This window comes from Colias croceus, chromosome 13 (assembly GCF_905220415.1).
Source record: "Colias croceus chromosome 13, ilColCroc2.1".
Lineage (NCBI taxonomy): Eukaryota > Metazoa > Arthropoda > Insecta > Lepidoptera > Pieridae > Colias > Colias croceus.
Genome location: NC_059549.1, coordinates 1,678,103 through 1,692,023, shown reverse-complemented (window position 1 = coordinate 1,692,023; position 13,921 = coordinate 1,678,103). Strand labels below are relative to the sequence as shown.

At 31.0% G+C, this 13,921-nt stretch overlaps 1 protein-coding gene across 1 annotated transcript in view; it reads left to right on the top strand.

Moving 5' to 3' along the window:
- Positions 1-4,339: 4,339 nt before the first annotated feature.
- Positions 4,340-13,921, top strand: part of LOC123696620 — a 76,879-nt gene continuing 67,297 nt past the window's right edge. Inside the window, exon 1 of the mRNA XM_045642936.1 lies at positions 4,340-4,440. The gene's annotated coding sequence lies outside the window, so the exon portion shown is untranslated. The remainder of the gene's footprint in view (positions 4,441-13,921) is intronic.

The following is a 13,921-nucleotide window of genomic DNA, read 5'->3' as shown; positions in this document are numbered from 1 at the left end:
ACAGTACTGTAGTAATTAATTAACATCACTTTATAATTTAAATTCATCAGCTAGTTCATGGATTTTTTAATTAATCAGGGTTAATTCTATGGAAAATTGCAAAATTAAATTGAAACATAGACGCCCAGCTCGTGTTAATTTTTGCTATCAATTTAATTTCTTTGTAAGCTTATCACATCAACGCGGTGAAATTTTAAGGTAAAATAAATTATGGATATTTTATTAAAGTATCCTAGTGCACTTATTAGAAAATTCTTCCATTTTGAAAATTCGGCTCTATTTAGAGCATTCTTAAAAACCGTTCCTTTTAATGAGAGGGTGGGTAAACTGCCTACATAATCGTATTGTTTTAATATCTTCAAAATTTTTTGGTACATGAAATTTAAATAAAATTTCTTACACACACCCTCTGAAATACCCTTAGAAACACCTGATTCCGCAGAATTACATATGATTATTATTAAATATCTGTAAAGACTGTATTGATTTGCGTCAAGCTATCAAACAAGCTGACGTGACTCGATGTTAAGCTCATCGCCCACTAGCTTCCGACGTAATATCAGCAGGTGAATCGCCCACCTTTAATATCGTAAGAAAAAGCTAGTTTAAAATATTACAAACCATCCCATATAATTTTTCTTTCACTGTTGCCAAGCGGAAAAATCCAGTTAAGTCCAACCATGCGGGAGAATTTCCGACAAAGCAAATATGTTTTTATTTGCGTTTAATTATGCTAATTTGCTTTGCTCTTTCATTATCAAAGGAAGAGTCGCACATTTCACACATGACACTACTGTCACAATTATTGTCTTATTATTGGTATTACTTTTTATTGGCGTATTGTTTTGTTAAAGTTAATTATAAATATTGTAATACAAGCTGTAAAGAATCTATGTTTGTAAAAATAAATAAATGATATAGGATCTGAGATCTGTACACATAATTATAAAATCATTAAAATGATTAACGTGAACAAAATACGAGTTTTGGTCAAAATTTATGTATTACGTGATTTTATAACGAACAGAACAGATTGCAGTCGCGTCATTTTAAAAATGAAATTATTCTAGAAAGTAAAAATAATTGTAAAAAACTGCAAGCATATATTTTCACGAGATCGTGCGTAGAACCTTGACCAAGTAGTACCAGCCAGCCAAATGGAGTTCGAGCCAACATTTTTGGATTACGCATTTGAAATTTACACTGGCCTTAGGTCAATTCAGTAGCATTGTCAAGGCCAGTGGGGTAAGAACTTTATATGCCACAAGGAATTAATAAATATTGTCATGAAACCCCATGAATTAAAATTTTTGAAGACCTATTTCATTCAGTGACAAACTTTATGATTATTATGTCGAATGTATGAAGTAAATTAGGTTTTATCGGATGTTAAACAATCGAATCTATAAATAGTAATAGTATATTATGTTAATGCTTGATTCAACGAGCCAATGATAGAAATGATTGATTCGATTAGATTATTTTTGTATTAGATAGTTAATTAATCAACGAAGGTAATAAAGTAGAGAATATGATATATAGGAGAAAATTATCAATGAAAAATGTCAGAATAGCTATTTGTCGAAAACTATGAAAATTAAGTTTATATTACTACTTAAAATTTTCAGTATTTTAATTGAGCAACTTGTATGAATTGAAATATTCAATAAGAAGAGTTACAGTTTGTCTCGTACAACTGCAGTACAAACAAAGGGGTTACATTTTCAGTCTTGTGAAACCAAAGCAAAGATAGACCGCTACTTCAAAACCAGAACTTTGTTCTGTCTAAATTGCTTTCAAATCAAACAACTTAAAATAGTCATTTATACTACACTTTTAAGTTACTTTATACAAAATTAGATTACAGATATACATTTCGTTTTAATGTCTTTCTTGATGAAAAAAGTCATACAAAGAACTTTGATTTTTACTTAGACATAATAGGTTTTTTAAATAAACTTTGCTTTAGTTTTATAGGTGCCTACAATGTGTATACGTCACAATATTTTGTTAAAGCTTAACAAATATAATTCTACGAAATTAGTGTCAACCTTTTGTTGGAAAATGTGACTAACGAGCATAGAGCCGTGTATACGAGAAGTCATAAAAACTTTTAACGTGCGAAGTAAAAACAATTATAATATAGTGTGACTCATTGGAATCGTAAAATGAAAATTAGAAACCCTCCTTTATTATTTTATTAATAACACTTCTAACATTTCCAATCTGCGGTAACATAACAAAGCTGTATCTCATTCAAATATCAGTGAAGGATTTCTATATTCGATGCAATCTGCTCTATTCCATCTATAGCTCAAAATATTCTCTGCTTACATCCAACATCAATAATCAATTACCTAACACATAAATTTTAGTTGCTATGCAAGCGTAATTCGAAGAAGCTTTCGCATTCAACTGTTCTTGGTAAACTGAGAACTTTTCTTGATATATTTTATGAGAAAATTATGAAACGATATTAAGGCGTACGCACATACATAAACAAACAAGAAATTGTAATAAAAAGTAAGGAAAAAATCGCATATTACAATATGTTAAGTTAAATAAATTTCTTAGATGATAAACACAGTACAGGAGATGGAAAATACGCCTGCCGTATCCCCACGGGAAAAGAGAGTAATTCCTCCCTTATACATTATCTCAATTGCAAATGAATAAAAATATGAAGCAGGTGTAATCAGTGAAATAGACATAGATATCCATCAAATTATATTCGTCACTATTTTGATAGTTTTAACAGCGACAAACAAAACATTACGAGTTGTTACGTAATCATTTTATTTATGGGATTTATTTTTATTTATTTATTTAACATATTTCTTACATGATATAATTTACATTAATGATGCAAACATAAACTCATTCAAGTTTTTCAGTGCACCATAAGCCCACAAACCGCTACATATGTTTTCATACTTATGGAAAGATATGATTGAATTAACAGTTCAAAAGGCGTTATAAATTAGATTTTCCGAATATTAACAGTTTTGGTAATTCACTCATACTCGTAACTTATTTGTACGGTTGCCAGATCCAATACTCGGTCTACTAAGAAGCATTGGCATTTCACATTCGAGCGAGGTCACGGTTCATTCAAGGAATCTCGAACGGAGATGAAATTACTACTGTCATTTAAAACATAAAATCTCATACGTGCTATGAATGTTTCTAGAAATTGCTCTGGTTTGGGAAATGATTTTTTGTTTTCAGTTAAATTTAAGCTATGATCTAGTTGATATATAAAGATTGTTTGAAAATTTAGGAAAAACCCTTTGCACTTTTTGGTATTTATACATAATTGTAGTTTTTATATTATTTACCCAATAAAAGGTTTTCATTAATACTACATAAATCATATAACCATAAAATGCCGAATAATGCATTATTAAGAATGAAGGTTTCACTTCAAGCCAACTGTGTTACTATTAAGCTATCAACGCAAAAATGCTATCAAAGCCTTTCTTGGCAGAAAGCTTTTTCTCTCAGATTGTGGATTCATTCCACCCACATAATATATTATTAAGTATTTCTTAGGAATTGAGCCTCAATAACGTCCTTATTAGCTTGTTCTTTATTAAAAACAAACATAGAGTAGCGAGGCTGGCGGAAAATACAAGTACCGGGGACATCACGGATAATTAAACAGCGAAGTTTTATTTTTTAAGATTTATGATTTATTTACTTATTGTTTCTATGTATTGTGTTGTATTTGGGATTTTGCATGATGAAAGATGCTTCTTGTATTATACTTTGTAGGATGATTTTTTGAAGGTTGTCTGTGTTATAGACGTGCTCTATAATCACACTTATAATTAATATGTATAACAAAATTATCACAGATTCATTTTTTTAAATACATACCTAGGTAAATTATGCAATATAACGTACAAACAACGTGAAATTCAAACAGGTTACGTAGGAAAAAAGCGTGTAGAGGTTACGTAGGAATAAAGCGTGTAGAGGTTACGTAGGAATAAAGCGTGTAGAGTGTAGAATGTAGAGTATATCTATTATTTAATTTGAAGATAATTTTTTACTTCTTTCTTTCTTTAGTATTGTACTAGAACATTGTCGAATCAAATTTTGAGTTTCAAAAAACAAAAATGTCAAGGATCAAGGCACCAAACACCTTATACTACAATATTTATAAGCAAATATGATTACAAACAAATTGAATAAGTCGAATTGCAATAACGCGTGAATTTATTCGGCGTGATATTATTTCGTAGTGATTGTGGGGTAAGAGGCATGACGGCAGCCGTGGGCGGTCTGCGCCGTGCGCCGCCGCCTGGCAGAGCCTTCTCAGTATCTGCCCAACCTCCGTGGACGACGCTCGTGCGGACGTCACGCGTTCCCTTGCGCCGGCATAACAAAACGCATGGTGTTGTAGTGCCTCTCGACACACGGAGTCGCGTACACAACGTAAGTTTACCTGTGTCGCGCTTTTATCGCCGCTTCAAACGCTTTGGTTGCGTTTTATTCGACTTTTGTGATTGTTTTTAAGTTATGATCGATAGTTTTTTAAGTGGCTTGAAATTTTTATTTGCTTACTGTTTTATTTTTTATTTCGTGCTTTTTGTTGTGGTTTAATTGCGAAATTTATGTTCTTCACAATTAAATGTGTAATTAGCGTTAATTTGTAGAGAGTATTGTAATTTTGCCATTTTTGTATGTAATTGTTATTAAAACTTTTAACTGTCATCATTTTTTATACGATAAATATAAGAACAATGATGTATTTAACGAAAGCATTATAATTTATTGATTTTGTATAAATAAAGAACGGATTGTGATCACAAATCAAGCTCGCTTATTTCGCTCCCTCGCTCATTAGCTTTTGGTATTGTTTGCTTTTCTGATTAAATTAAATGGTATTTTCTTAAGAAACTGCGAGGCCAATTCGCATAATTGACATTTTCCTTATAAATGTCTACGAGTAGGTTGAAACGAGGTTGTAGGTAGAGAACAGGATTCCTTCAGATTATTTTCACGTTTTTAATAATTAAATAGTAGAAATAAAAAAGAGCATACATGATGGTCTACACTTCATTACGCTTCCAAATTTATTCAAACATTCAAACACAATATAAAGGCAATTTAGTATCAAAGGCATTGTTAAGAATTGCCATTGTTTTCTTATGTATACTTAATGTAAAGCAAATATATGATATTTTATCACGATTCGCAGATCTAGGCAATAAGGCATAATGAAGTAATCGGAAGCAGGTTGATTTCCGCGCTGTGGGCGGACTTATTTAGTTAACACATACGCTCACAATACTGGAAAAAGAAAAGAAAAACACTTGCTGATGTTAACCAATAAAATTACCGAATTTAAACAATTTAAACTTTCAATTAACTGAATTTGTACAACTTTAAAGGATATCTAAGAAATGAAATGAATAAAAAACCGAATACATAAGAACAATGCGCAAAACCCCCCCCCCCCCTAACTAGTGATTCACCTAAATTGCTTGTTTTTAGAAACGGATTAATTAAACAGCTACAAAAAGTTGAAAATTTTTAGAAATAATAATGATTTGATCCAAATGTTATAAATATAATCTAAAACGTTTCTTATGTTCTAAGATATTTTGCGAAGAGAATTCTTGACTTGTTACTTAACGTGTTTGACGTGAAAACAAAATATATTTAAGATGAGAGTAAAATGGATAAAGAAATGATCATATTTTTGGGTGGCTATACCTATGATATGTATTGATTGATTTTAAGGCTGCAAATAAATAATAAATATAAAGGTTTAGGAATGTCTGAAATATATATTAATAAAACCTTTAAGTTAGAAGATAGTTTACCTAACAAAACGAGCTGCGACCTGCGTAACTTCGTCGGCTCCTAATAGGAACATTTTCGTTAATTTTTGCAACATTTTTCATTTTTCTGTATCTTCTGGTCATAGCGTCACTTTATGTAGCCTTTCTGTAAAAATAGACAAAACTGAACTCAACTCAATTAACACAAACAACAAATTGATAAAATGTTATCAATTTAAATAGTTTCTGCGATCAATTCAAATCAATTTAAATTAAATAACGTTTTTTTCTCTCTTTTAAATAAATTAAGACATTGTACCTACTTCATAGTAAAATTGTTCCTTCCTTCATGATAAAACAAAGTAACATTGTTTCTTCTTGTATTATTTTTAATTGATGGATTACACGAAGCCATCACTCAATTCTTGTATTTGTTCTGAACGTCTTCGTAAAATAAAGACACATTTTAATATTCGTATGAAAGAAGATAACAATGTGTGAATAATGCAAAATTTCTTCTAGATTAAAATTATTTTACTGCATAGCAATCGAATTAATAACTTTTTTAAGGAGTTAATCTTCACTTAATGCAAAGATTTCGTTAATAAACCCCCAATAATACAAAAAGTTGTCAATGTTATACTTATTCGAAGTAGAGTTACAATGAGCTTTAATCTATACTAGCTTCCGCCCGCGACTCCGTCCGCGCGGATGTCGGTCTTCGCGTGGATGGTTTATTTCTTCATTTTGAGTAACTCTGACAATGATATCTTATAAATATCTATTGGACCCAAATACGGCTAGGCCTATAATAATACGCAACGTGTGTTCGCGGTTCTACAGAACAACGTCTATGGATAAAACTGAAAAATTAAGATTAATTTTTTTCTACGTATTTTTCCAGGATAAAACGTATCCTATTTTACGCCCAGGATAATAAGGTATAATTATACCAAGTTTCATCGAAATCGAACCGTTAGTTTTCACGTGATGCCTGAACATACAGACAGACAGACAGACAGACATACAGACAGACAAAAATTTTTTTAATCACATATTTGGGTTTGGTATCGATCCAGTAACACCCCCTGCTATTTATTTTTTCAATATTTTCAATGTACAGAATTGACCCTTCTACAGATTTATTATATGTATAGATATATGGGATCAAACGCAACACTGTAGAGAATTACTATATTTATTTTCCCAGTATAAAATAGACTCCAGGTGGCACATTGGAGTAATTGAAACTTTGTATTCCGCGTGCCGGGTACCTCAAGGATAGAATTGATCGATACGGCCTTTTTCCTCCTTCAAATTTAATGATTCATTATTATAGAACTGGGGATCATTCACTGAAATTATGTGGTTTAATATTTTGTTTGACCGCCTCCTTGGTACAGTGGTTGACGCGTGAGCGTAGAACCGAGGGGTCCTGGGTTCGATTCCCGGTGGAGACGAAGAAAACAAAATGTCTCGGTCTGATAGGACACAGAAGGCTGATCACCTACTTGTCCCTAAAGAAAATCGATCAGTGAAACAGATGTATGCATAATGCATCTGCCCCTTACCCCACTACGGGGACAAGGGACTTCACTTTTTTTTTTAAATATTTTGTGAAATATCTTAGCGAAATCATGGAAAATTTTCGTGGATAGTAGAAATCTTATTTTTTTTACGCTACTACGGAAACATTGGGTTATGTTCTTAATAATTTATTTTTTTACAGGATTGTGATCATAGTGACATAATTTCTTTGTCAATCGCCAATTTGAATGCAATAAAAACAAGCTCCTTCTTGCCTCCGTCCGATACTTAAGACTAACTATTTTCTAATAAATAAGGTATGAAAAAAATTAAATCAAATCACATTTTCTGCGATGCCTAAAATTGATTCTATAAATAGGTTAAGTTATACATTGGGTGTTTATACAAATGTTGAAGCAAGCTTTATAATGTAAGAAACGTAGCGACCGAGAATTCACAAAAAATAACAAGCCTATATTAAATTACAAATATTATTTTCCAGCCCAATGATACCAGAAAGATGAGATGTCAAATATTACGCAATTCGTGTTACTAACTTCCGAAAAATTACTTTTTATATCTTCATGTAACCTATTTATAACTTGGTTATTATCGTCGAGAAATTTAAGTTTCCCCATTTTGTATTATGATACCTGTTTTCTATTTAATAAATCCTGATTTGGATGTTCTTACGCGAAATTACATTTTGCTTTATCTCTTTATTTGAATGTATACCTACTCAATTATTCTACATTACAAGCAATTTATAAGAATTTTGTATGCTGGTAAAATATATATTAGATATTAATTTCAAACTCACGGCCATTAATTTGATTTTCGTTATAAATCCACATTAATCTTTAATGAATTAAAAATATACATTACAAATTAGTGAAGGTAGAAAACTGTTGAACAAAAATGACTTGTTATTCCACACTAAAAGCTTTATAAAGTTCAAAGATGGCGCGTTTAACGCACCAGCAGTTTGAGTAATTAATGTGTTTTACTTCGCGGAACTAAGTGACGGTAGTACTTCTTAATACCAGTATAACGTTCAACTGTTATCTACTTACCACTTGTGGATCGACTTGTTCGTACATTTAACGAACTCAACTTTCCGTTATTTCCAGTTGTGATTTTAAATATTTAATGACACCGATCAAGTTTAAAATTAGAAGTAATTTTTATCAAGGGCTCTTTCGAAGTCTTTGTAGGCGATGTTTTAAAAACTCAAAATTAATATCAGCTTTTTATTCGTATTATTAACTTTCGATTGAGCAGAACAAAACTTCTTTGACAATTTTAAGTTTCATAATTGGAATCTTTATTTTTAAAGACTTATTTTATGGGAGATAAAAAATATACTCTAGATAAAGTATTCTAATAATACAACGTCCTCTACCAAAATAGGCTAATAACTTTCATAAAAATACTCCCCAACTCACATTTAAGTTTGTTCATCGACTGAGATGGAGTCCTATTTATATCAGATCGAATATAGTGAAATTGTCACACTATACATACAGAACCCATTTAAGACATATCATGATCGATACAAATACGTTTGGACAGCAAATTGATTCTATTAGACCCTATCAGAGATATTTTGATACGAATGCCTAAAGACATTTAAAGGAAATCTTTGATATGGGTAGGCGGTCTGTATGACTATCATCAGTTATCAGTTGTCACACAACATACATATTGGTTTGGAAACTAATGTGAACTAATTTAAGTTAGTTAGGTACCTAGTTTGATGACAAGTTTGAAAGACCTTTACATTTAAAAATGTTTACACCAATATATTTGATAAACAACTAACTAATAACGTTGTCTTGTTATATTTGTTAAATCTAGAATCTCCTTTGTATTTTTGATATTATTAAATGCGTTATTTTCACAAACTCAATGACGCACTAGATTCCTCTAAAATATCACACAATTTTGAAAATAAAGTACGTGAGTGTGTACAACTTAGTATGAATTTCATATGACGTGACATGAATTAAAAAGGTTCGTTAGCGTTTCATTCATTCTTGAACAAAGTCCGTTTGAAATTTTCTCAAAATATATTCTGTATTTATTATGAGTTTACAGCCATAACAAATGAATTTAATATTTATACATTCTGGTTTTGCGATACGTTATAAACATTATTTAATTAAGTACAATTAAGATGGTACGATTATCCCGAATTAAAGGAAAACTTATCGAGGAAAAGGGAGATACTTAATAACTTTTGTTAATCACATCGTTTGTAAGGCGGCAGTCAAAGAAAAGATATTTAAGATATTAGATAATTACAGACTACTTGTAAGTCCAACAAAGATTATCTCATCAGAAGTTTGTTGAAAATGAAACGTTAATCTTTAAATAAGCCTTCCTTGTAACGTCGCTCTTTATTATTAATAGTTGATAAGCATATCCTGTGAGTATTAATTAAAGTCCACCATTCACTCATATTATAAATTGAATATTTCGTCAACACGTCGAACTCTATATTTCATGTATAAAAATAATCAAGAAGCTTTAAAACCTTACGTACTTATAGTACCAAACAAAAACAAAGAGAGCTAATTTTTTTAAATAAACTGAAAAAAAAAATTTCACAATATCATAATATTTATCAAATAAGATGGTATATTTTTGAATTAAAAAAATCACAAAGCCGTCGGCAAAACTTATATCTTCTATTAGAATTTTCATACCGTTGCGTTGTCACTTCGGCAGATGATACAACTGAACATGCTGCAGCTGGTATTCATAATATGAATATGAGAGGTGTTAACTTTTATCCATTTTTATTACTTTATGAAAATACAGTATCTACCACATGGTTAAAAAATCGTCTATTGCATACACAAATAGTGGTCGTGCATGTAAACAAAGGCGAATTCATTAAATCTTCGGCGCGCATAAAACCAATTTACATACAGAAACACGATTGCTCGCTTCCGCAGTTGCTAAATAAAACAAACGCCGCCCATATTTGTTATATAATCAATTTAGTTTGAAACTAGTTATACTTTCATTTGATTTTAGTTAAAATTTACTTGTTTATTTTAAAATTTGAAATCCGTCCGTGAAAAACTCTATATTTTACTCATTTAACAATGCAATTATTGTTTTAAATTTTGTTAGCTTTTGAATATATTCAACTGAAACGCGTAAAAAATATTTTTTAAACAATGGACAAATCGAACGATACATAAGTGTTGAACCAAATTATCCAATCACTTTTGCGACACATGATTCATACCTTGGATGTTTTGATTAAATTATCCAGTGATACAATATGGTATACCTACCATAAAAACTATAGTTAAGGAGTTCGTAATCCTTCACATATATACTTCTCTATTTACGAGAATATAAGGTATAAAGAAATAAAAGGTAGAGAGAAAGAAATATAAGGTGTATTTGCGTAATGCCGAATGACGGGGTATCTCAATGCAATAATGTAAAATGAATACGTAAACAGTGATGAATTAAATATGCATGCTATTATAATCATACCAATGATTCTGAAGTGATATTAACAATATTCTTAAATTCCCCCGTTGCTCTACGCATATGTCACACATTAAAAAATTACTCAAAATTTCTCTTTTATAAAAATGATCCGCGTTAATTCACCCGTGATGCTTTGATATGCTAATTTTCAAAGCGAATAGGTCAATAATTGTTCGGAATATGACCATGCAGAGTGCAATGCTGACCAAATTCACCGCTAGGCAGCGGAACTAACGCAGTAGTTTCAAACTAAGAGCTATTCGGTTAGTTTACCTCCTAAATTTAAATTAATGTACTAGTGTGTACTTGCCTGATTAATTCACAACAATAGCCATGGTATAACAAAAATAAACAATACATTAATATTCATTAAATGCTTTATTCCTGACGATGCTAAGCTATTAATAGCACCATTATTCTAAAATCTTACATAACTTTTGATAGGGCTTCACTTTTTCAATTAAAGTTATGTAAAAAACAGAATTATGCTATGACGGAAACAAACTGTAGGGTTATTTTTGGAAAGACTTTCAAAGTAAATGTTAACCACTTCCTTGTTATTGTTATGTTGAATGTTCTCATAATTATTTTTTAAATTAGGTATTATTAACTGCTAGTTCATTAAACCACAGCATAATATGTTTCTATTGTTCAAATCAAAGCAATTTACCGACTCAATTCTAAATAGTTATGTGACAATTGTTATTAACTCTTAAAAACTTGCAAACTACACAGTCATTCAATACTTACCTTAGATTTATGTATCCTGAAATTTTTCATCGAAAGATTTTATTTATTTTTCCATATTTGCCGCAGAAAAATAATCACTTATAAGAGGTTTAAAATTCATTACATCAGAGCGTCCTCGTTCAGCTGAGTGGACAAACGTTATGCAAGTGCAAACAATCCACTAGCTAACAATATTTCCAGTCGAGCAGCTTGTGCAAAGATCCTTATCAATAACCAATTTTATTAAAGCTCCAAGACTTTGAGATTGTGCGAAGCTCCTTGCCTATTTCCACCAAGATAACAAACTTCCACGTTCTATATTTACATTGTTACTGTATGTAAACTAATTGCGTCTGAATATCATTACTATGCAATTCAATTGTTACCTTAAAGTGGTAGTTCTAATTACGTAGATAAAGCTGTGTGTAATTATTGGGCTTGAGTAAATACTTCTGTAATTGAATGTTATAAATCAGGGGTAGCAAAACAATTGTTCATTGTCAGCCGCGCGGGTATTCGTTTTCGAGTAAAATATATCATTTAATTAACGTTTTACTAACATAGTTTGACTAAAATGTAGTTTCTCTTATCCATCATGTTTTCTTATTTGTTACTAATTAAAACGTTCTATTATTTATGAATAACTTAATTTAAAAAGAACTCATAATTGTTAACGTCCCACCCAACCTTTAACATTCTTATTATCCTATCCTACTAATATTATAAATGCGAAAGTTTGTGAGGATGTGTGTATGTGTGTTTGTTACTCTTTCACGCAAATTCTACTGAACAACTAAATTTAACACACATATAGAGGTTAACTTGGATTAACACATTGAATAGGTTCTATCCCGGAAATCCAACGGGAACGGGAACTATGCGGGTTTTCCTTTGAAAACGCGGGCGAAGCCGCGGGCGGAAATCTAGTACCTCAATAAACCAATACAATTACTTCAAACTAAATTTTAAACTTGGTCAACTCTGGTCAAATTGTGCGGTCGCTGTACTCATGAATTATGACTAGCGGCGAGGAAATCCATTTTAAACAGTCCACAATTCTAATGAAATTTCATTTTAAAGGATTTAAGGTACATGTAGCAGCTAAGTGGCTGAAGAGTCTAGTTACAGCACTTTGTAAGAGGAAGCTGTGGCTTTGTAGTTTACAGCTTAAGGATTTTCGCCATAGGGATTAGGTACCAACTCAATAGTCCACCTAGTTTCTGGTTTTATCCATAGTAATATTATAAATTCGAAAGTAACTCTGTCGGTCTGTCTGTTACTCAATCACGCCTAAACTACTTAACCAATTTTCATTAAATTTGGTATGGAGATATTTTGATACCCGAGAAAGGACATAGGCTACTTTTTATCCCGGGAAAATGACGCAATCCCGGAAATCCCACGGGAACGGGAACTATGCGGGTTTTTCTTTGACTGAAGCCACGGGCGGAAACCTAGTACTTTATATAACAATATACTTAAAAATCTACTAATGTATGCAATTTGAATATGTATTCTATAGAAGTTACTTTTTTTCCTTCGTTCATATAGAATTATATTATTTACACGAAATTATTTAATGTTTCTTTAAATTAAAACAATTTAAATTTAAAAAAAATGTATGCGTGTATTAGTGTAGGTACATACGTAAGATGAGAAACTTCTTTATGACCTTATTTTTCAAAAAAATATTTACTATATGCAACTTTTCAGAAATACGTTGAATAGGGATAAGAAAAAGATGGCGCGTAACGGAAGAATGTGGAATGTCACGCGTAACGAAAATATGTTACACTAAATTTTTTTCCAAACCCGATAAAGAAGTTTCACTTCAATTATCTGCAATCAAAAATGTAAAATAAATCGAAAATTAAACATGGCGTACCTACATATATCAAAATACATTTTAGTATGGTTTCGTGTTACATAAATGAATCAACATTCAACATGATATTTCGGTTATGAACTTTAGAATTCATAAAGCTTTTAACAATATCCGTTGCGAACAAATCTCTGACAATATTGAATGAAATGAGATTACAAAGATTCAAAGGAAAAGTGAGGTTCAAGGAAATCAATTAAATAAAAAAGACTTCAATCTTTTTGTTAAATAACTGAATAAACTTATATTTTCAGTCGCATTTAAAACAAATATAGATATTTAATAAAAGACAATTCGTTTACATTAATGAATCATTACATACGGTAAATGTCACAGTTTAAGAAAACATTAATCGCCATAATTAGTGGCAATATTTACATAGACACATAGTATTTCCGGTAACGTTATTTAATATGCTCAATTTCGCCGAAAGATGTAATTGAAGGATATATTAACATAAAACGTCGTTATAGTCACG